Source organism: Amblyomma mixtum, chromosome 4, assembly GCF_055824585.1.
Source record: "Amblyomma mixtum isolate Tamu chromosome 4, ASM5582458v1, whole genome shotgun sequence".
Lineage (NCBI taxonomy): Eukaryota > Metazoa > Arthropoda > Arachnida > Ixodida > Ixodidae > Amblyomma > Amblyomma mixtum.
Window position 1 is genome coordinate 998,254 of NC_143015.1, and position 21,354 is coordinate 1,019,607.

The following is a 21,354-nucleotide window of genomic DNA, read 5'->3' on the forward strand; positions in this document are numbered from 1 at the left end:
ATGAGGCAGAAACGTGGAGTCTAAAGAAAAGAGTTCAGCGCGCGACAACGCTGCGAACTATGGAAAGAAAAATTATAGGTGTAACGTTAAGAAACTGGATGTGGGCAGATTGGGTGAGGGAACAAACGCAGGTTAGTGGCACCCTAGTAGAAATCCAGAGAAAACAATGGGCTTGGGCAGGGCATGTATTGCGAAGGCATGATAACCGCTGGTTCTTGCGGATTGCAGAGTGGATTCCAAGACAATACAAGTCTAGCAGGGGGCAGCAGAAAGTGCGGTGGCCGGATGGGATTAAGAATTTTGCGAGGATAGGGTTGCCGCCGGTGTCAAAGTAAAGGCGCAATTGGAGATCAGTGGCAGAGGCCTTTGCCCTGCAGTGGGCATAGTCAGGGTGATGATGATGATGATGATTACTTATCTGCAAACATTTGCACCATCCTGATTGGGCTTGTTTGCTCGTGAATGCATAATTTACCGCGTAATAAAGCCAACTGATGACCATGAAGTTTTTCACAACACCTTAGTAATATTTGCAAATGATGTGAAAACTTGTTCACGACGATTAACCCTTCAAATTGCAAAGCAATCACTTTCAGCCGAACGTGGCAATTTGAAGCGCTTTTCAAATAATTATTTTTGTATAATGTGCTGGTCTGTGGGAATCCTGTTAACACCAAACCTTCCGTGGTCCGAGAAAGTTATTCCATATGTACTAATCCATGTCGCTCACTTGATTAACTTAGCCGAAGCCTAAGAAAAGCGCCCGCTCATGTGTTAAAATAGGCTTACGCAATAGGCTTAGGCAGCGCCGGCGGCTTGTCTGGAGGACGCTGTTTCAACCTCCGTTCTCGAACTTTTGCAATGGACCAGAGGAGAGCACATCGTTGTGGTGCTGAAACCAAGAAACACGGTCGACCTCAAGGCAACGTTTGGTCCTGGACAAGCCGGCGCTGCAGTCCGCAGCATCCTCGGGGAGGACGCAAATGCTGGACTTGCGGTGTGGCCCGTTTGGGACCAAAACGTCCTTGTACGTGCACTGAAATCAGTCGACGCCGCGGAGAAGCTACTCCGGGATATTGTGCTGCCGGTAGGGGAACGCGAGCTACCGTTCCGGGGAAACCCTAAACTCTCCGGTGCGTTCTGTCGAGGCGTCGTGACTGTTTCGCCAGACGAAACGTCTGAAAGCGTTAAAAGAAAACTCAGTGCGGAACAAAATGTGGTGTCTGTGCGCAAGCTAGGGGGAACCCCGGTTGCGGTGATCACCTTCGCGGGGACCAAGGTGCCACGGACGGTGTTGTACAGCTACGAACGGCTCCCTGTTCGCCTGTACAAGAAAACAGTGCCAGCATGCCACCACTGTGGCACAGTGGGCCATCGGGCCAATGCGTGGCCGCAACCGCAGCCGGGACGCTGCAAACGCTGCGGAGTCCAGGTTCCCGATGCCACTCCTGACGGCCTGGCGGAACATGACTGTGTTCCCAGCTGCCTCATCTGCGGAGGTGGCCACCCTACCTGAGCTCCTGGCTGTGCTGGGCGCTTCCGGAAAGCCATCAAACAGAGCTCCTCATCCGGATCGAAACCGAAGACAAAGACGGGGCCCAAGCAGGCTCCTCCGCCCAAGGACAAGAAAGCGCCAGCCGATCAGGAAATCAAGGCCAAACCCGGCACATCGAAACCTGTCAAGTCCGCGACCCAGGCGATGCCCCCGGTCCTCAACGCCAGGGACTTCCCGCCCTTGGCACCCGTCCAATCACAGGTGAGCAGTTGGAGTAGGGCAGTCTCTGGGCCCCCTACCCGTCCCTCCCCTACCCGTCCCTCCCCTACCGAAACCGCCCTACAGCAGTAGGTAGGGGAGCTCAGACGCCAGAACCAAATTCTAGCGCGACAAATGCAGGAATTAGGGGCCTAACAGGCCGGGTTATCCGAACCAATGCAAGAAGCTGAGCCAGATGACGAGGATGACGGATCATCCGTAACATCTTGCCTCACTAGCGTCTCGCGGCAGAGCGGGGACACGGTAGTTGGATCAGCTGGTAGCGTCGCCGGCCTAGAGGCACTGCAGCGCCAAACCGAGCAACTGGAGGAGCAAGTTGCGGCCCTCCCGAATCAAATCATGTCAGCAGTCCGGGAGTCCTTCCAGGACATGTTCAAGGCAGCTTTAATGCAAGCACTTCCCGACCTTATGTCCCAGGTCACTGACTCGGTCCTTAAAGCCGTGCAGCCCTGGGCCAGCACCCAAATTCAGAACGCCACTAGCTCCGATTCCCCTCACCTCAAACGTACGACCGCCTCCCGCCAGGCAGCGAAGGAACACGGTTCAGGCTCGGCAGCTGTTGGGTCGGTGCGGCCCCTCGCTGGGGTTGCGCTGGCTCCCGGCAAGAGCTAGACCGCTCTCCCGTAAATAAATAGAACAAGATGGCTAGCACATCTAATAGGCATGATAAAAACCTTGAAAAATTCCAAATCATCTAATGGAACTGCAGGGGTTTCAGGGCTTGGAAAAAACGGTCACACCTCCAGCTGTACCTGCAGTCCCTAGGTGACATGCCGGCCCTCGTTGCCCTGCAGGAGCCCGGCATAGACGCTAAATTATCAGGCTACAGCACCTTTCAGGGGGGCCCCTCTACGTGCATCCTGGTGAATAAGGCTTACACCGGGGTTCAGGTACACTTAGACTTGAGTACCGAGCAAGAATATACAATGGTCCTGGTACTGCCTCTCAGACGCCGCGACCCGTCAATACATATCCTCAACATATACTGCCCTCCGCATAAGCCGCGCGTAACGTTTAATGAAATCTTCCTAGGCGCGATAAAAATGGCAGCCAAAGAGCCTCTAGTGATCGTTGGAGACTTCAATGCTCCCAGCCTTCATTGGGGCTACCACTTCGAACAGGCAAGAGGCCGTAAGCTGGCGGAGCTCATCTCCACCCTCAGCCTCACGTTGCTCACGGACCCGGCGTATCCCACCCGAGTGGCGAATTCGGTAACCCGCGACACGTGTCCAGACCTTTCTCTCGTTAAAAATGCTAGAGCGGCTGCTTGGGAGAACTTGGGAGATTCTCTAGGCAGCGATCACCTCCTTCTCCGGATTACACTCATGGCGAAGGCAGCGCGCAAAAAATGGTGTCAGGCCAAGCTGACCGATTGGCACAAATTCCGAAATCACACTATCCCTCCCGTACTATTTTCCGGCGGCTACGCGGAGTGGGCTAACCACATATACAACATTCAGAAACAACACGTCACCACACTACAAACCACCGAAGAGATCCCCGCAGTGGACACCCACCTCCTGCATTTGTGGGAGGCGCGCCGGAGCTTAACTAAACGGTGGAAAAAGCAGAAAACTAATCGCAAATTACGCGACCGCATAGTCAAACTCACAGAGCAAGCTGCAGCGTATGCTGCCGAACTCTCAGATTCAAATTGGATAGCACCCTGCGACGCCGCAGCTCATCAGATGAGCTCGAAGGGGACGTGGCGTCTCTTTCGCAGTCTAATCGACCCCTCTCAAACGAGAGGGGAGACGCAAAAGCAGCTCCGGCGGGCTCTGTAAGGGTATCAAGGTACGACGGCGCAACTTGCGGACACTCTGTGCGACAGATATCTTTGTCGTACGGAGGACCCGCCTGGGCCTGAGTACATGTACTCTGGCAGGCCTAATGAAACACTTGATGCCCCTTTTGAGTTGCACGACCTTAAGGGGGCCTTAGCAAAAATGCGCCGGGGTACGGCTCCGGGACGGGATCACATAACAGTGAACCTGTTGGCGAACCTACCGGACTCAGCCTACCTCCATTTATTAGAATACATCAACCAGATCTGGGACGGGCGTCCACTCCCTCCCGAGTGGAAAACGTCACTTGAGACGTTTATCCCTAAAACAGGTAAGGCCGTGAATACGGACAACCTGAGGCCCAAATCACTGACCTCATGTGCGGGCAAGCTTATGGAGACGATGGTTCGGGATCGCCTCTCTCCATACCTGGAGAGTAAGGGCTTCTTTGCAGTCACCATGTTCGGGTTTCGCCCCCACATGTCTGCACAGGATGTCCTTCTCCAGCTGCACAGGGATGTAATACGACCAACAACTATGCAACACAATGACAAAGCCATCCTCGCCCTTGATCTGAAAGGGGCTTTCGACAATGTTAAACACGGAAGCATCCTGGCCAACTTGAGTTCTACCGATTGTGGGGCTAGGGCCTACGCGTATGTAAGAGATTTCTTGACTAATCGCCAGGCCTTTCTTCGGATTGAGGGCGAGGAATACGGCCTTTACATGATGGGAACACGGGGTACCCCTCAGGGAGCGGTGTTATCACCGCTCCTGTTCAACATAGCTATGATGCGCCTCCCACGCCAATTGGCCCGGGTGGAAGGCATTCAACACGCGTTATATGCAGACATTACAATTTGGACCACTGAGGGGAACCTTGGGGACATGGAGGCCCGCCTTCAGCAGGCCGCTTCCATAGTCGATGCGTATGCTATTGACTGTGGGCTCCAATGTGCTCCAGCGAAATCAGAGCTTTTGCATGTCAGAGCGAACCCAAAGGATAGGACAGCAATTCACATCTCTCTGTCAGGAGGTCTTATTAGAGAGGTGGAGGAGCTCCGTATTCTGGGCCTTTTCATTCACCACAGACTCAGACCGGACTCCACCATTCTGAAACTCAAGAGAGTAGGCGAACAGGTAGGGCGCATGATCCACCGCGTTTCCAACAAGCGGGGCGGTCTGCGGGGCAGGGACGCGCTTCGGCTCGTCTATGCCTTCGTGACTAGCCGGATCCTCTACGCCGTGCCATATCTCCGCACTACTAAGCAAGACGAGGCGCGAATAGACGCCGTCATCCGCAAGGCAACTAAGCGAGCCCTGGATCTCCCGATGGCTACCTCTAATGCCAAACTCAAGGCATTGGGGGTGCTAAACTCCTACCAGGAGCTGCGGGAGGCCCACCCCGTGAACAATACACGCGGCTCATGCAGACGGCCCCTGGGCGCCGCCTGCTAAACCGCTTACACATCCAACACGACTGCACTCCAGAGGAGGCGGAGCGTATCCCAGAACTGTGGCGCCATATGCTCTGGGTCTCCCCGCTCCCCCGTAACATGGACACCGATATGCACGTAAACAGGCGGCAAGCGCGGGCTCGGGCTCTTGAGAGACAACACGGCTCCCGACCTGGTGCATATTATGTAGACGTAGCAGGCCCATCGCCCACGGGATTTTACACGGCCGCTGTCGTTCACCAGGAAATGCACGTTGATGGACTCTCTTTTCGAGCCCCGAATTCAATGCGAGCCGAGGAAGTAGCGATAGCGCTTGCTGCCGCCTACGCCAATTCGAGAATCATCGTTACGGACTCCCGAAAAGCATGTGATCATTACTTGGCAGGGGAGATCTCCCCCTTAGCTGCTTGTATTCTAAGACGGACTGCCACTGATCCAACACCCAAAAGAATCATTTGGGCACCTGCCCACCAGGGCTTACGAGGTAATGAGGCCGCTGACGCGGCTGCCCGAGCGCTTACTCACCGGGCTCCTCATCCCAGCTCTTCTGGCTCGGAGACTAACCAGCCGCTGCTGCGATTAAAGAAAATTATAACGCATTATAGCGACATCCACCGCCTTTTCCCGGCCCCTGCAAAGGGGCTGAGTAAGACGGAGGAGCGAACTTTAAGGCGCCTGCAGACAGGTACTCTACTCTGTCCTGCAGTTTTAAAGCATTACGATCCTAACACGGATGGGCGATGCCCACACTGTGGGGAGACCTGTGATATCTTCCACATTTTGAGGGCATGTACTCAAAATCCCCACCTCCCCCCTTCCCCTACCCCTTCCAGAGAGGCATGGGAGACTGCCCTTCTCAACTGCTCCTCGCTTGAGTCCCAAAGGGCTCTGGTGAAACGGGCTAGAGACAGGGCATTGTCATTCGGTGTCCCGGACTAGGGACGCTGACCATGTAGCGGGGCCACTCTGTGGCTCCCAAACTCTATTTCAGTAATTAAAAGTTTTCACCACCACCATCATCCAAGTATTGCTGCCTTTCTACTTGGTCCTTGGCAATACAGTAATCTGGATTTTCAAGCTCAAGACGGCTGCAATGCAGTGATTACCGTCGCTTTTCGATGTCCAGCATCATCGACAGATATCGTTCGTCAACAGCGGCGAACCCTTGTGACAAGATCTGCTTGATTACCGGCGTGCGCGGAACACTTCGTTTGGCAGCGGCGGCGGCTCGTCTGACGGGCGTTGTTTGAACCTGCGTTCTTGAACTTTTGCAGATTAGTTCTCAAATTCACCTCTCTCGTATCAACGTTCCGCCGCTGCTGCCAATATGAAGTGTTTTTAATTCTGTGGTGGCTGTTTGACGCAACTTGCAATGTCCCGCTGCTGTGTTTGCAGGGGTGTGTTTCTTCGGGATTCTGCTCGCTTGGCTTGCACTGAATGCGCATTCTTATTCCATGTGGGGGAGTACCCTGGTGTTGCTGAGAAATCACTTAAAAATTCAGGGGGGGGGGGGCACTTTGTTGACCTAGAGTGTGGTGAGGCGAAAGCCCTAAACCTGCCGCGGTGGCTCAGTGGTAAGGCGCTCGTCTACCCGGCGCCGGCAGCACCCGGGTTCGAACCCGACCGCGGCGGCCTCGTTTCGATGGAGGCGAAACGCAAGAGGCGCGCGTGTGCTGTGCGCAGGGTGTCGAACCGGAACTGAACCCGAACCCGAAACCGGAACCGAACCCGAATTTTCGCCCGGAACCGGAACCGAACGGAACCGATATTTTTTCGCCATCTTGGAACTGAACCCGAACCGGAACGATTCAAAGGAACCGTTCCGAACCGGTTCGGGACCCGGTTCAGCCCCAGTTTTTTTGCATTCCGGCATACGTCTTGTTTTCTGACAAAATGAGATGATCTATCGCATAGATTAATTTACCCACCCGTAGCTGTCTGCGCTGGAAAGTGCGAAAATTGTACCCAGTGTACGCGGCAGCAAACTTACAGGAGATGTGGTGCCTGGGAAGAAGCCTAATTGACCCTTCTGTAATGTACCACCGCCAATTCTAAACACTTGTACAGTACGGTCCACTGTTAAAGGGAACACGCGATCGCGTGGCCTCCGCGCTTCGCGGAGTGCTCCTGCCGAGAAGTTGCGGGAATTGTCGGCAGAAGACACATGCGCAGTAAGCATGACGGCTGGTGACTCAGCGCATGCGCCTGATGTCGCCTATTCTCGCCGCATCCAGGCGGCAGGGCTTTGTGAAGCGCAGAGCACACGCGATCGCATGTTCCCTTTAACAATGCACCGTACTGTACGTCAGGTTTATGTGAAATCTTGAGTTAGTACTCCTCCCCTTTTACATATTTGCGTAAATCTTTAATCAAAGTATTAGAACTGTTCTAACTCAATAAAGTACTAAAGACACCAAACTTTTGCTTGCGGGCTTTCTTCTTTCAAACAATGCGTTAGATGTTGCTGTACGTGGAGCACCGCGTGGTATTCACCAACACATAAAAAATAATTTATATTTGAATTTCTTCTTGACCCTGTTTCAGTTTCACCAACATAACGAAGGGTGTGACGTGTAGTGGAAATTAGGTTGCGGTAGGAGCTATAAATCGGCAGAATAACTGCTGATACCTCGTTCGTTGTAATGATAGGTCTTGAAGCCGGCTGATTTAAGTGCATCATTTAGTCAAAACAACGTATCAGCGTTTGTATTATTTTTCCCGTGCCTCAGGTGAACTAATGTTGAACTCACGTAACAGCCATCATTCGGTTGATGAAACCAACACAGCATGGAAGAATAAAGTCCTTTCTAAATTATTTAGCGGCAGTAGCCGAATACCACACAGTGGTCTATGCATTCTAATATCTATGGCGTCATTTTAAAGGAGAAAACACGCAATAAAACTGGGTGTCTATAGGCATTTTAGTACCGATTGAGAATGCCTTGCTTTTCTTTGCGTATTTTCCCACAGATAAACGAAATATTAGCGCGAGGACACAACAGTGTTGTGATGGTGGTTTTTGAGAAAAGGTATTAAAGGGCGCATTCTGTCTCACTTCTTGATGGGCACCTTAACCACGCCATAAGAGAGGGAGGAAGGTGGGGTGAAAGAAAAAACAGAAGCAGGCGCAGTAGGGGGGGGCTCCGGAATAATGTCTACCAGCTGGAGATCCTTAAAGGGCAACTGTATAGGTTTTGGTTTGGTTTGGTTTATGGGGTTTAACGTCCCAAAGCGACTAAGGCTATGAGAGACGCCGTAGTGAAGGGCTCCGGAAATTTCGACCACCTGGGGTTCTTTAACGTGCACTGTCATCGCACAGTACACGGGCCTCTAGAATTTCTCCTCCAAAGAAATTCTAGCCGCCGCGGCCGGGATCGAACCCGCGTCTTTTGGGTCAGCAGCCGAGCACCATAGCCGCTGAGCCACCGCGGCGGCTGTATAGGTTTTAGAAATCGGCGAGCTTAAAAGGGTCAATTTGTGAAACTTCCAGGTAAAGTATGCGAAGTCCTTTTGGCCTAGCATTTGAAACGGTGACGTAATCACCAATTAAAATTGCGACGGCCTTCAAGCTTCTCCGCAGCGCACAACGCTAAGGGGGGACGCATGATGACGTCATCGAAAGTATACGTACATTTACAACGCCTGTGAAAGAAAAAAACCAACACCACCGAAGTCAAAGCCCGCCGAACGTTGTTTGGCAGCGTCCAACGTGGCACGGTAAGCCGTGGCTGACGGTAGCAGTAATTTGAAATCATAACTTCCGTGACATCACATTGAACTTCGCCGCACTCCAATGTTGCTTTAAGGAAAAGTGCAAAATTTAATTGTTGATTATGTCACGATTTTAAATGGTAGTGCTAAAAACTTAGCATGCTTTACCTACAGCCTCTATTAATTTGAATCCTTGAGTGTCGCGAAATTCTCAAAAAGTGGCGCAGTTGCCCTTTAACGTGCACTGACATCGCGCAGCCCACGGTGCCTTTTGCGTTTCGCCTCCAACAAAACGTGGTCGCCGGAGCCGAGTTCGAACCCGGGTACACCGAATAAATAACGGAGCGCCCTAACCACTGAACAACCGCAGTAGGTAGTGCAACATTTACTTTTGTAGGCGCTCATTGTCTGAGACAGCAAGTTCTAAATAAAACCCCTCACGGCGGGTATGTAGGGCAATAAAGAAAAAAAATGGCTCAATGGCTGTGCAGCTCGGCTGCTGATTCCAAGAATGCAAAAATGCGCCTCTCCCGTAACCGACAGTAAAAGTAAGCATGAAATGTTTACGGGCCTAACATAGGGTTCATTGCTCGGCTTAAGCACCTGTGACGGTGGCGGCATTGAAATCCAGGACGATGCTGAAGCGTACGCGGACACGACGAGACGCAGGCCTGACAAGAATGTATAAGCAGCGCGTTCGAATACTCCGCGAGCGTGTATACATCTGCCTGCCAGAGGGGGAAAGGGCTTGAAGGCCAAGCGGCCGGTCCTTTACATGCGTGAGTGTGGGACCGCAGCGCCGTCCTTGGGGAGGGAGCGAAAGTTTTCCGCCGAAAGCCCTTCTCGGCCTGGAGCTCCCCTCTTTCTCTAAGCGCCCTTCTCTCAAAGCCCCTAACAGATCACGTATGACAACGAAGTGTATTGCGGCATGTATGTGCTTTTTACACGCGTTATTAGAAATCGGAAATTATAATTCCGTGCATTATCAAATGCACAGCTCGACTGATATCTTGATAAACATTGAGAAGACACTGGCAGCAGTTATTTTTTGTGACTCGTTTGGAGAGCAACCGGCGCTTGTATGCCGGTCCCGTAGGAGGGCTTAGAGAGTCTCGTTGAATCTCGTTATGTCTCGTACGGTGCCCGGATGTTCTCGTTTCAGAGTCCGGATGAGTGGAATTCAGTGCCCGGATGAGTGGATTTCAGTGCCCGGATGATGGCTCTCGGTCTCGGCGTGACGTCACCACAATGCCGACAACGGGAGCTAAAAGCACTTCATGCTTAAAAACCAGCGTGACGTCGCCAGCTGGTCTCCGTTAATCTGGAGCCCTCCACTACACCGTCTGTCATGTAGCCCCAATGTCTACTCGACACGTTAAACACGAGATATTACTGCTAGTTTGAGACAGAAATGGTAATAGCACTGCAATAAGACGTACACAAGAAAGACTGACACAGGACACACGCTAGTATTACCAAAAGAAGGATGTATAAATTGGTGCAGCTTCTTTTCCTTTTAGTATCCGCATATTCTTGTTTGCACGCGACGGAAATAAGAAACGAAAGCCGGGTTCTTGGCAACGGGGCAGATGTACTAATCAGGAAAAAAAATAAATACCGATTACACAAAAGGACACTGCGGAAATACACGAGCTCGCTGGCATGCGATAGTGATTCCGGCCAGAAAGATGCTACTGCGATGAAATGTAACTACGGTGAACTGATTTCGTTATGCCAATTCGCTGAAATTGTTCTGCGTCTAAGAAAGAATTGCTGCCAGTCGCCAGCGCGCGGCTCCATCCGCTGTTCTCGCACTGCTGGATCTTGAATTCTCGGTCTGGCGAGCTATATCTACTTCTCGCAGTCATATTTGCCGTCCTTAGTGTCTGACACGACATGCTGATGCTTTTTTGGCGTTTTTTTCGTAGAGCGCTTGGGCGACTAAATACGTTGAGCCTTCACAACAATCTTCCTCGGCTATATCGGGTACAGGTGGGTGATGAGGGGTGGAGAGATGAGTGAAAGTTTTTTAAGGTGCATTTTTACCAGTGATTGCTCTGATATACGCGCACAGGAGTGTGAATCAAGGTTGGAGGCTGCTCGCACGCAGCGCGGTTATTTTTGGGAAAGCAAGCTATACTGCTAACGCAGTAAAATGAATAACTAAAAGAGTATGCATAGTCTAACCTTTGACTCTGAGCGGGATTCCTACTAATGACGGCGCAACAGAAAACTGTGTTTACAGATGCTTTAAGGTATTCGGCTATCTTGTAGGCTTTTTTTATGGTTGTTGCATGAAATATTTGGAACCTCTCTGACCCTCCTCATGCCATACTTGACCGCGTCGGTTTCAGCGATCACGGCATAAGGCATGCCACCATAACTCCCTGCCCCTCCGCCCGCACATGCTATGCATATGCATACCACGTGACTAGCATGACCAGCAAGTGTTTCAGAATTATCTAATCGCTGTTGTGAGTTGATCCGCGACCATGGTCAGTAGCTTCGCTTTCGACGATGCCCCTTTCTCACGCGCACCGTGCTTCTTCCATTCGGGATGCTTTGCCGAGCCGGCGAACGCGTAGGCAATGATTACCCTCTTTGGCCATCGACGCGGGTTTGGCCGGCGGTTACTTATTATTTCAATACAAAATTACAGCATATCTTTACCGTTCTTTTTTTAGCGTTTACAGTGTTACCGGACGCCGGACTTTCCGGTTAGCGCTGCGCACAGCAGTGCCACCTTTTAATTCCATTTCTGGGTTTACACGTCTTTCCGGGCCGGCGTCGTGAAGGTTGAGGGGTGCTATTTCATCTGCGTGCTTAGCGGAAGGACGACCTCTACAACCTCGGGGTAGTTCACCACGCTACCTCGTTCGCTATAACCGAGTGGGGTGGCCAGAGTTGTTCGCTGTATCTGCGACGAATTTACGTTGCCCCTATGCATATTTTCATAGTAGCACGACACCCACTCGCAGTAAGCGAGCGTTCATTATATCCGCGGAAATTAATGTGGGCTCCACTGTACATCCGCTGATTTTGCTTTAATACACCAGTATAGAGAAAGTCTAGGTAAGGCTGTATATTGTAGCGTGCAACGCCAATAAGAACACCAGCGCTGAGACGAAAAACCTGCGGCGGCCCCTCAGTGGTTCGAGAGTGCGCGCGAGAGCCAACAAACTTCTTCCTCTTCTAGTGCATGCACTACTTCTGTCTCTTCGAATGCATGTATGACTGCCCTCCTCTTCTGCAGCATCGACACGATGCGGCTAAGAGAGAAAAGTCAGCGAAAGGGTATAACGCAGCTGCAGTGGACCGCAGTTCAGTCAGGTAGCCGGTCGTGGTAAGGCTTCATGCGAACAACGTGTACGACTTCAGTTCGGTGCGACCGGCGCGATGAACAGGCTGTCGGGGCGGGAGCAACTGCATAAGTCACATCACTGATGCGACGCACTACTTCGTAAGGGCCGAAGTATCGGCGCAGCAGCTTTTCAGAGAGCCCGCGGCGACGAACAGGTATCCAAATCCACACAAGGTCGCCGGGCGCATAACTGAAGAAACGGCGCCCAAAGTTGTACCTTGCGGCGTCAGTCTCCTGTTGACGGTGGATGCGCAGCCGGGCCAGTTGACGCGCTTCCTCAGCACGCTGAACAAAGGTATCTACGTCGAGGTCAGTGTCAGAGTCGCAGTAAGGGTCGACGGGCAACATAGCATCCAACGGAGTGGTCACCTGGCGACCGAAGACAAGCTGAAAGGGGGTCAGCCGGGTTGTTTCCTGCAGGGCGGTGTTGTACGCAAACGTTACGTACGGCAGAATGGTGTCCCAAGTTCGATGCTCGACGTCAACGTACAGTCTTTGTCAAAAGTTTAGAGCCCAGCGGGTTCACTTCCAAGCTTTATATTGGGACTCCAGGAGGATTCATGGAAGTCCTATCCATTGGAAGAGGCAGTACCAGAAATCTTCTCGTGCCCAGGAAATTTGGAGCGCTAGAGATCCATTAAGAACGACACAGTGTGGCTCAAAAGAAAACCCCCTGGGCTCCAAACTTTTGACAAAGGGTGTACATTGATAGCATGTCGGCTAGTGTGCGGTTGAGTCGCTCTACCAACCCGTTTGTCTGCGGGTGATACACCGTAGCACGTCGATGGCTCGTGTGCGTCAGAGTCATCACGGACTGGGTTAAGCGGGCCGTGAAAGCAGTTCTGCGGTCAGTAACAACAACGGCGGGTGCTGCATGAAGCAAGACAATGTTGTGGACGAAGAACTGCGCCACTTCAGCAGCAGTGCCTTTGGCAAGAGACGTGGTCTCAGCGTACCGTGTGAGGTAGTCAGTCGCAACGACTATCCAACGCTTTCCAGACGAAGACTTCGGAAATGCTTTCCAGACGAAGACTTCGGAAATAGACCAAGGAGGTCCATGCCCACTTGTTGGAAAGGGGTCTTCGGTAGATCGACGGGGTGAAGAAATCCGGCTGGTTTCAATGGAGGAGCCTTCCGACGTTGGCATTCACGGCACGTTTTCACGTAGGCTCGCACCGATGGGAGTAACCTGGGCCAATAATACTTTTGTCTAATGCGCGCGAGTGTACGGCTGACTCCAAGGTGGCCGGCGGATGGTGCATCATGACAGGAACTCAAGATCTCAGACCGCAGCTGTGATGGTACGACAAGTAGAAACACTTCTTCGCTGTTGGCAAAGTTGCGCTTGTGGAGAACACCAGACCGTAAAGTGAAGGTGTGAAGCCCTCGAAGAAAAACACGCGCAATGGGAGCTTCACTGCCTTCGAGGTAATCGATGAGCGGCGCCAACTCCGAGTCCGCCCTCTGAAGCTGCGCCATTTTGGTGGTACTAACAGAGCCCAGGAAAGGAAAATCATCGGTGGTTTCCTCGGTATTGATTGGGATAGGCGCGCGCGACAGACAATCCGCATCCTGATGCTTACGGCCAGACTTGTAAACTACTGTTAAGTCGTATTCTTGCGAGCGTAAGCTCCATCTAGCCAAGCGTCCTGAGAAGTCTTTAAGCTCGCCAGCCAGCATAAGGAGTGGTGGTCGCTTACCACACGGAAGGGTCGTCCGTAGAGGTACGGTCGGAATTTGCAGATGGCCCATATCACTGCAAGACATTCTTTCTCCGTCGTAGAATAATTGGTCTCGGAGCGCGAGCATAACTGATGACCCGTTCTGCACCGTCTCGCCACTGTATCAGCACTGCACCAAGGCCAACATTGCTGGCGTCAGTGTGGATGTCCGTGGCAGCATGCTCGTCGAAATGGCCGAGTATCGGAGTGCTTTGCAGACGGCTGCGAAGCTCGGTAAATGCAGCCTCTTCGTCGCTCCCCCACAGGAAGGGCGCGTCGTCACGGGTCAGTGCGTTCAGCGGTTCCGCGATTTTCGAGAAATCTTGAATAAAGCGCCTATAATAGGAGCACAGGTCGAAAAACCGGCGAACGGCCTTCTTGTCAGTTGGGCGTGGAAAACCTGAAACGGCAGCGGTCTTATCAGGGTCCAGGCGAACACCTTGTGCGCTGACAACGTGACCAAGAAAGCGAAGTTCCTCAAAGCCAAAATAGCATTTCTCGGCTTTGATGGTGAGTTGCGCGGATTTGAGCGCTTGTAGCACAATGAGCAACCGCTGCAAGTGTTGGTCAAAGGTTGTCGAAATTATAACGACATCGTCCAGGTACACCAAACAGGACTCCCATTTCAAGCCGGAGAGAACACGAAAGCCGTCTTCTCCCGGTCTCGCTCGTCCACTTCGATTTGCCAGTACCCGCTTTTAAGATCTAATGCCGAGAAGTATCGGGCATTTCTGAATCTGTCGAGTGCTTCATCTATCCTGGGCAGCGGGTACACGTCCTTTTTAGTCACGTTGTTAAGTTTCCTGTAGTCCACGCAGAAACGCAGAGTATTGTCCTTTTTTTTCTGAATGGCTTCTCTCTCCACTGGGGAAACACGATATGGGCGCTGGCAGCCGGGTCGCGTAGTCTCGTCAGTAATGACACAATGCTTGGCGAGTGGTGTTCGGCCGACCTTCGAGCACGTAGCGAAACAGTCCGCAATGTCGGCCAAGAGGTCCGACAGAAGATCCCTCTGAACCGACGGCAGGGCAGGATTTATTCTGACGGACTGAAGAACGTGATGTGGGCCAGCATGCTCCGGAGTGGGTCCTCCCACGGTGCACAAACCTGGAACCTCAGCAACGTCGTGGAGGAAGGCAATAGCCATGCCTTTGGCAAGGTGCTGATGTTTGTTGGCAAAGTTAGTCAGGAGGACGTGGATGCGGCCGTCACGTAGTTTGACGAGACTTCTTGCAACGGCAAGTCCCCGCTTAAGCAGCAGTGGGCTATGGCTGTCCGCTAGGCCCTCGTAGTCGTGAAAGAGGTCATTCCGCACCAGCACCAGAACACTGCACCGCGGTGGCATCGTAACGACGTTCTCGACAATGCGCAGGGCGTTGCTTCAGGGATCGCGGGAGTCAAAGCGCGCCACAGCCTGTTTGGTCGAGAACGTGACACGTGCCTCCTGAAAGTCAATCACAGCGCCGTTCGACTGCAGGAAGTCGATCCCCAGAATCAAGTCTCTGGAACACTCGGGAAGTACGACAAATTCACCAACGTACGTGAAACCACTATTCCCAACTCTAGCCGTGCACTTGCCCACAGGGGAAATTAGGTGGCCACCAGCGGTGCAAATGGGGTCCCCGTCCACGGTGTCAGAACCTTCTTAAATTCTCCAGCAAAGGCACGGCTCATAACAGAGTAATCAGCACCGGTATCGAGCAGCGCGGTAATCTCAGTGCCATCAACTGTCGCACGCAAATCGGATGCAGCGTATCTGATACTGTCGCTGCCTATCGCTGTCCAGGTATCTTCGGCTCGAGGATTTCGCGATGGAGGGTCTTGACACGTCCCGACGTCAGCGGCCTTGCCTCCAGAGGTCGCTGGTGTTAGTTTTCCCGACGCGGACTCGGCGAGCGACGGCCAACAGAGCTACTCTGGCGGCCAGGGCTGGAAGAGCGATAACGGAGAGGCGAAGGGGAACGGGTCTCGCGCCTTCCAGAGTAGGCAGCGTTCTGGCGTGCCCATTGATGCTGCGCAGTCTCATGCGGACGTTCGCCGTTCTGAGGGCAGGGTGCGTCGGGATGGAAACCGCGAAGGCCCACTTGGCGGTACGGACATGCTCGGTAGAGGTGACCAGGCTCCCCACAGTGGTAGCACAGAGGCCTGCGGTCCGGTGTACGCCACAAATCCGACTTGCGAGGGCGTGGCCCAGCTGTAGCAGATGCGGTTGCGGAATATGCGGCGATGTTACTCACGGGGGTCGCCGGGGCCATACTTGTAGCCAGGCACGCTTGCGTAACATGTGCCGATGTTGCTCACGCCATGCGTTGGGGTAATGGGACCGTAGCCTGTCGTGCGACATACAACGGATGCGTACGTGGGTCTGTCATCGAACCGCGACGGCGCTTCGGGGACACAAGGTGCCTGCGCAGCCTGTCGCACATCGTCCCTGACGACTTCAGTCAGTGCTGCCAGCGGCGCAGGTGCAACCTGGGGCAGATGGATCCGTTGGAGTTCCTCCCGGACAACTGAGCGAATTAGTTCGCGCAAGGTGTCTGAACTGCCGCCCAGACACGACGAAAAGCCTTCGGGCACCATGCAGTTGATGTCCCGGTTGTACTGGAGGGCCCGTTGTTGCAGCGTCGTCTCCATCGTGGTCGCCTCGGTTAGAAATTCCGCCACCATGCGGGGTGGGCTGCGCACGAGGCCCGCGAACAGCTCCTGCTTAACCCCACGCATGAGATGGCGTAGCTTCTTCTCCTCTGTCATGTTGGGGTCGGCGCGCTTGAAAAGACGGACCATGTCTTCGGTGTACATGCGCACGTTTTCGTTCGTGCGCTGATTTCGGGAGTGCAGCGCAGCTTCAGCCTTCTCCCGGCGGTCAGCGTTGGGGAACGTAGCCAGGAGACTCGGGCAAAACGTCGCCCAGGTCGGGAAGGGTAGCCTCGTGGTTTTCAAACCACGTCCGAGCAGACTCTTCCAGGGCAAAGTAGACGTTATTGAGCTTGCGCTCGTCGCACCAGCCGTTGTAGCGTGCGACCCGCTTGAAGTTCTCCAGCCAGTCCTCAGCGTCTTCGAACACGTCACCGTGAAAAGATGGCGGTGTTCGCGGTGGGTGGCAAAGGATCGGCGCCAGGGTCCTGGTGTCAGCGGCCATGGCAGTTGGACTCGACGGTAGAGGCTGGATCGGCGGCGGGGTCCTGGTGTCAGTGGCCATGTCAGTTGGACTGGGCGGTCGAGGCTGCGTCGTCCTTGTTGGCGGGGGAAGGGGCCCAAATTCAGGCGACTCTCCGCGGAGACGGCGGCTCGGTCGCTCATGAACCGGTGCGAGGTCCGTAGTGACGCTGTAGGGAGTGTACAGGTCAGGAAGCGTACCCAGCACTGCTCCACCAAACTGTAGCGTGCAACGCCAAAAAGAACACCAGCGCAGAGACGAAAAACCTGCGGCGGTCCCTCAGTGGTTCGAGCGTGCGCGCGATAGCGAACTAACTTCTTCTTCTTCTAATGCATGCACTACTTCTGTCTCTTCGAATGTATGTATCACTATGTATGGGTAGAGGAAGTAATGCCCGATTGCAACATTTGTCATCTGCCCTGTGGAGAGGCCGTACAGGTAAGTAAAAGCGAAGAGTGAGAAAACCGGATGAATCAGCACTCCCGAGCATGTCCAGAAAAGACAGGCGAGCACTTATTCACCTATCAAGCACAGCTGCCAGAAAGGGGTTGTTTGTAGTTTTGAAAATAAATGCCTGAAACAAGTTGGTGGACAAATGGTGTACGCCAGATTAACCAATCTTTATCACTCTATTAAGGGCGCAAAAAATTCTGCTACGAAAAGGTTGCCTTTCATAGCGCCCCAGGAAAAGTCCCAAACATTATATTACAAACAAATTCCTCACTTTACTATAGTGAGAAGCCACGATTAGCTGAGTTTTTGAAGCTACTGAGCTATAGGGGCTCGGGATATATAACGTGAGTCACAAAGGCGATGTCGAATAGGTGATTTAAATAAAATATGTTTGATAAGTTCTGGATGTTAGGGAGAGCCAGTGCTCCCACGAGGCTCTCGTTAGGTGGGGGATGGGCGGTGGAGGGATTCTCGGACATTTCCTTACCATGTAGTAAAGGAGGGGGGGACTGGCAAGTCGGTTTCGGGGTGACGGAAAGGTATCTGCCTGTATATGTATACGTGCCAAGACATGAGAGTTTCGTTTCTCAGTAGTGCGCGGGAACGTAGAGGGCACGTGCGGCGGAAATTTTGGTGCCTCGTAAGTACACTGCGTACGATAAAGTCCCAACTGACTAAAGCATAAATTACTCGCGCTACGGGGTCTCCCAAACTGCTGAAGCAGGAGGGTCTTGTAGATGCAAAATCCACCGGCTTATCGTCCTACACCTCATAATTAAGCAAACAAGGGAAGGGAAATGAGGGGCTCGTTATAAATATGAAATAAGCCAAAAGCCACAGAAACCAAGGGGCACAGGGGATTTTTTTAATTTATTTATTAATTTTGTGGTGTTGATCAATTTAGAATATTACTGAACATGTTATCGCTTAAAGCCAATTGATTAGAAAAGCAGAAGAAAAAACAACCACCGCCGCCGGTGGGATCCGAACCCACGACCTCCGAATTACGCGTCCGGTGCTCTACCTCTGAGCTACGGTGACGGCCGTCAAATCTGCTTTCGTGGTTATTTATGTTTACAGGTAACCTAACCTTGAGAGTGTTCATCAGCGCCACCCACGTTCATAAGCGGCGGACGTAGAACGTCCTGAGTTACCGCAGGTGTGACGTAGAACGTCATCGAACGGAGAGGGTGGAAGCTGCGTGAAAACCCTCTTATGCTTCCTATGGCGTCAAGGCTGCCAGAACCGAGGCCCTCGCTAAGCAATTAAGCAAACAAGGGAAGGGAAATGAGGGGCTCGTTATAAATATGAAATAAGACAACAGCCACAGAAACCAAGGGGCACAGGGGATTTTTTTTAATTTATTTATTAATTTTGTGGTGTTGATCAATTTAGAATATTACTGAACATGTTATCGCTTAAAGCCAATTGATTAGAAAAGCAGAAGAAAAAAAAAAAACAACCACCGCCGCCGGTGGGATCCGAACCCACGACCTCCGAATTACGCGTCCGGTGCTCTACCTCTGAGCTACGGCGACGGCCGTCAAATCTTCTGCTTTCGGGGTTTTATATTTATTATATTATATTATTTATTATATTATTTATTTATTATATTATTTATTATATTTATAACGAGCCCCTCATTTCGCTTCCCTTGTTTGCTTAATTGCTTAGCGAGGGCCTCGGTTCTGGCAGCCTTGACGCCATAGGAAGCATAAGAGGGTTCTCACGCAGCTTCCACCCTCTCCGTTCGATGACGTTCTACGTCACACCTGCGGTAACTCAGGACGTTCTACGTCCGCCGCTTATGAACGTGGGTGGCGCTGATGGACACTCTCAAGGTTAGGTTACCTGTAAACATAAATAACCCCGAAAGCAGAAGATTTGACGGCCGTCGCCATAGCTCAGAGGTAGAGCACCGGACGCGTAATTCGGAGGTCGTGGGTTCGGATCCCACCGGCGGCGGTGGTTGTTTTTTCTTCTGCATTTCTAATCAATTGGCTTTAAGCGATAACATGTTCAGTAATATTCTAAATTGATCAACACCACAAAATTAATAAATAAATTAAAAAAAATCCCCTGTGCCCCTTGGTTTCTGTGGCTGTTGGCTTATTTCATATTTATAACGAGCCCCTCATTTCCCTTCCCTTGTTTGCTTAATTGCTTAGCGAGGGTCTCGGTTCTGGCAGCCTTGACGCCATAGGAAGCATAAGAGGGTTCTCACGCAGCTTCCACCCTCTCCGTTCGATGACGTTCTACGTCACACCTGCGGTAACTCAGGACGTTCTACGTCCGCCGCTTATGAACGTGGGTGGCGCTGATGAACACTCTCAAGGTTAGGTTACCTGTAAACATAAATAACCCCGAAAGCAGAAGATTTGACGGCCGTCGCCGTAGCTCAGAGGTAGAGCACCGGACGCGTAATTCGGAGGTCGTGGGTTCGGATCCCACCGGCGACGGTGGTTGTTTTTTCTTCTGCTTTTCTAATCAATTGGCTTTAAGCGATAACATGTTCAGTAATATTGTAAATTGATCAACACCAAAAAATTAATAAATAAATTAAAAAAAAATCCCCTGTGCCCCTTGGTTTCTGTGGCTGTTGGCTTATTTCATATTTATAACGAGCCCCTCATTTCCCTTCCCTTGTTTGCTTAATTGCTTAGCGAGGGCCTCGGTTCTGGCAGCCTTGACGCCATAGGAAGCATAAGAGGGTTCTCACGCAGCTTCCACCCTCTCCGTTCGATGACGTTCTACGTCACACCTGCGGTAACTCAGGACGTTCTACGTCCGCCGCTTATGAACGTGGGTGGCGCTGATGAACACTCTCAAGGTTAGGTTACCTGTAAACATAAATAACCCCGAAAGCAGAAGATTTGCGGGCGTCGCCGTAGCTCAGAGGTAGAGCACCGGACGCGTAATTCGGAGGTCGTGGGTTCGGATCCCACCGGCGGCAGTGGTTGTTTTTTCTTCTGCTTTTCTAATCAATTGGCTTTAAGCGATAACATGTTCAGTAATATTCTAAATTGATCAACACCACAAAATTAATAAATAAATTAAAAAAAATCCCCTGTGCCCCTTGGTTTCTGTGGCTGTTGGCTTATTTCATATTTATAACGAGCCCCTCGTTTCCCTTCCCTTGTTTGCTTAATTCCTTAGCGAGGGCCTCGGTTCTGGCATCCTTGACGCCATAGGAAGCATAAGAGGGTTCTCACGCAGCTTCCAGCCTCTCCGTTCGATGACGTTCTACGTCACACCTGCGGTAACTCAGGACGTTCTACGTCCGCCGCTTATGAACGTGGGTGGCGCTGATGAACACTCTCAAGGTTAGGTTACCTGTAAACATAAATAACCCCGAAAGCAGAAGATTTGACGGCCGTCGCCGTAGCTCAGAGGTAGAGCACCGGACGCGTAATTTGGAGGTCGTGGGTTCGGATCCCACCGGCGGCGGTGGTTGTTTTTTCTTCTGCTTTTCTAATCAATTGGCTTTAAGCGATAACATGTTCAGTAATATTGTAAATTGATCAAAACCACAAAATTAATAAATAAATTTAAAAAAATCCCCTGTGCCCCTTGGTTTCTGTGGCTGTTGGCTTATTTCATATTTATAACGAGCCCCTCATTTCCCTTCCCTTGTTTGCTTAATTGCTTAGCGACGGCCTCGGTTCTGGCAGCCTTGACGCCATAGGAAGCATAAGAGGGTTCTCACGCAGCTTCCACCCTCTCCGTTCGATGACGTTCTACGTCACACCTGCGGTAACTCAGGACGTTCTACGTCCGCCGCTTATGAACGTGGGTGGCGCTGATGAACACTCTCAAGGTTAGGTTACCTGTAAACATAAATAACCCCGAAAGCAGAAGATTTGACGGCCGTCGCCGTAGCTCAGAGGTAGAGCACCAGACGCGTAATCCGGAGGTCGTGGGTTCGGATCCCACCGG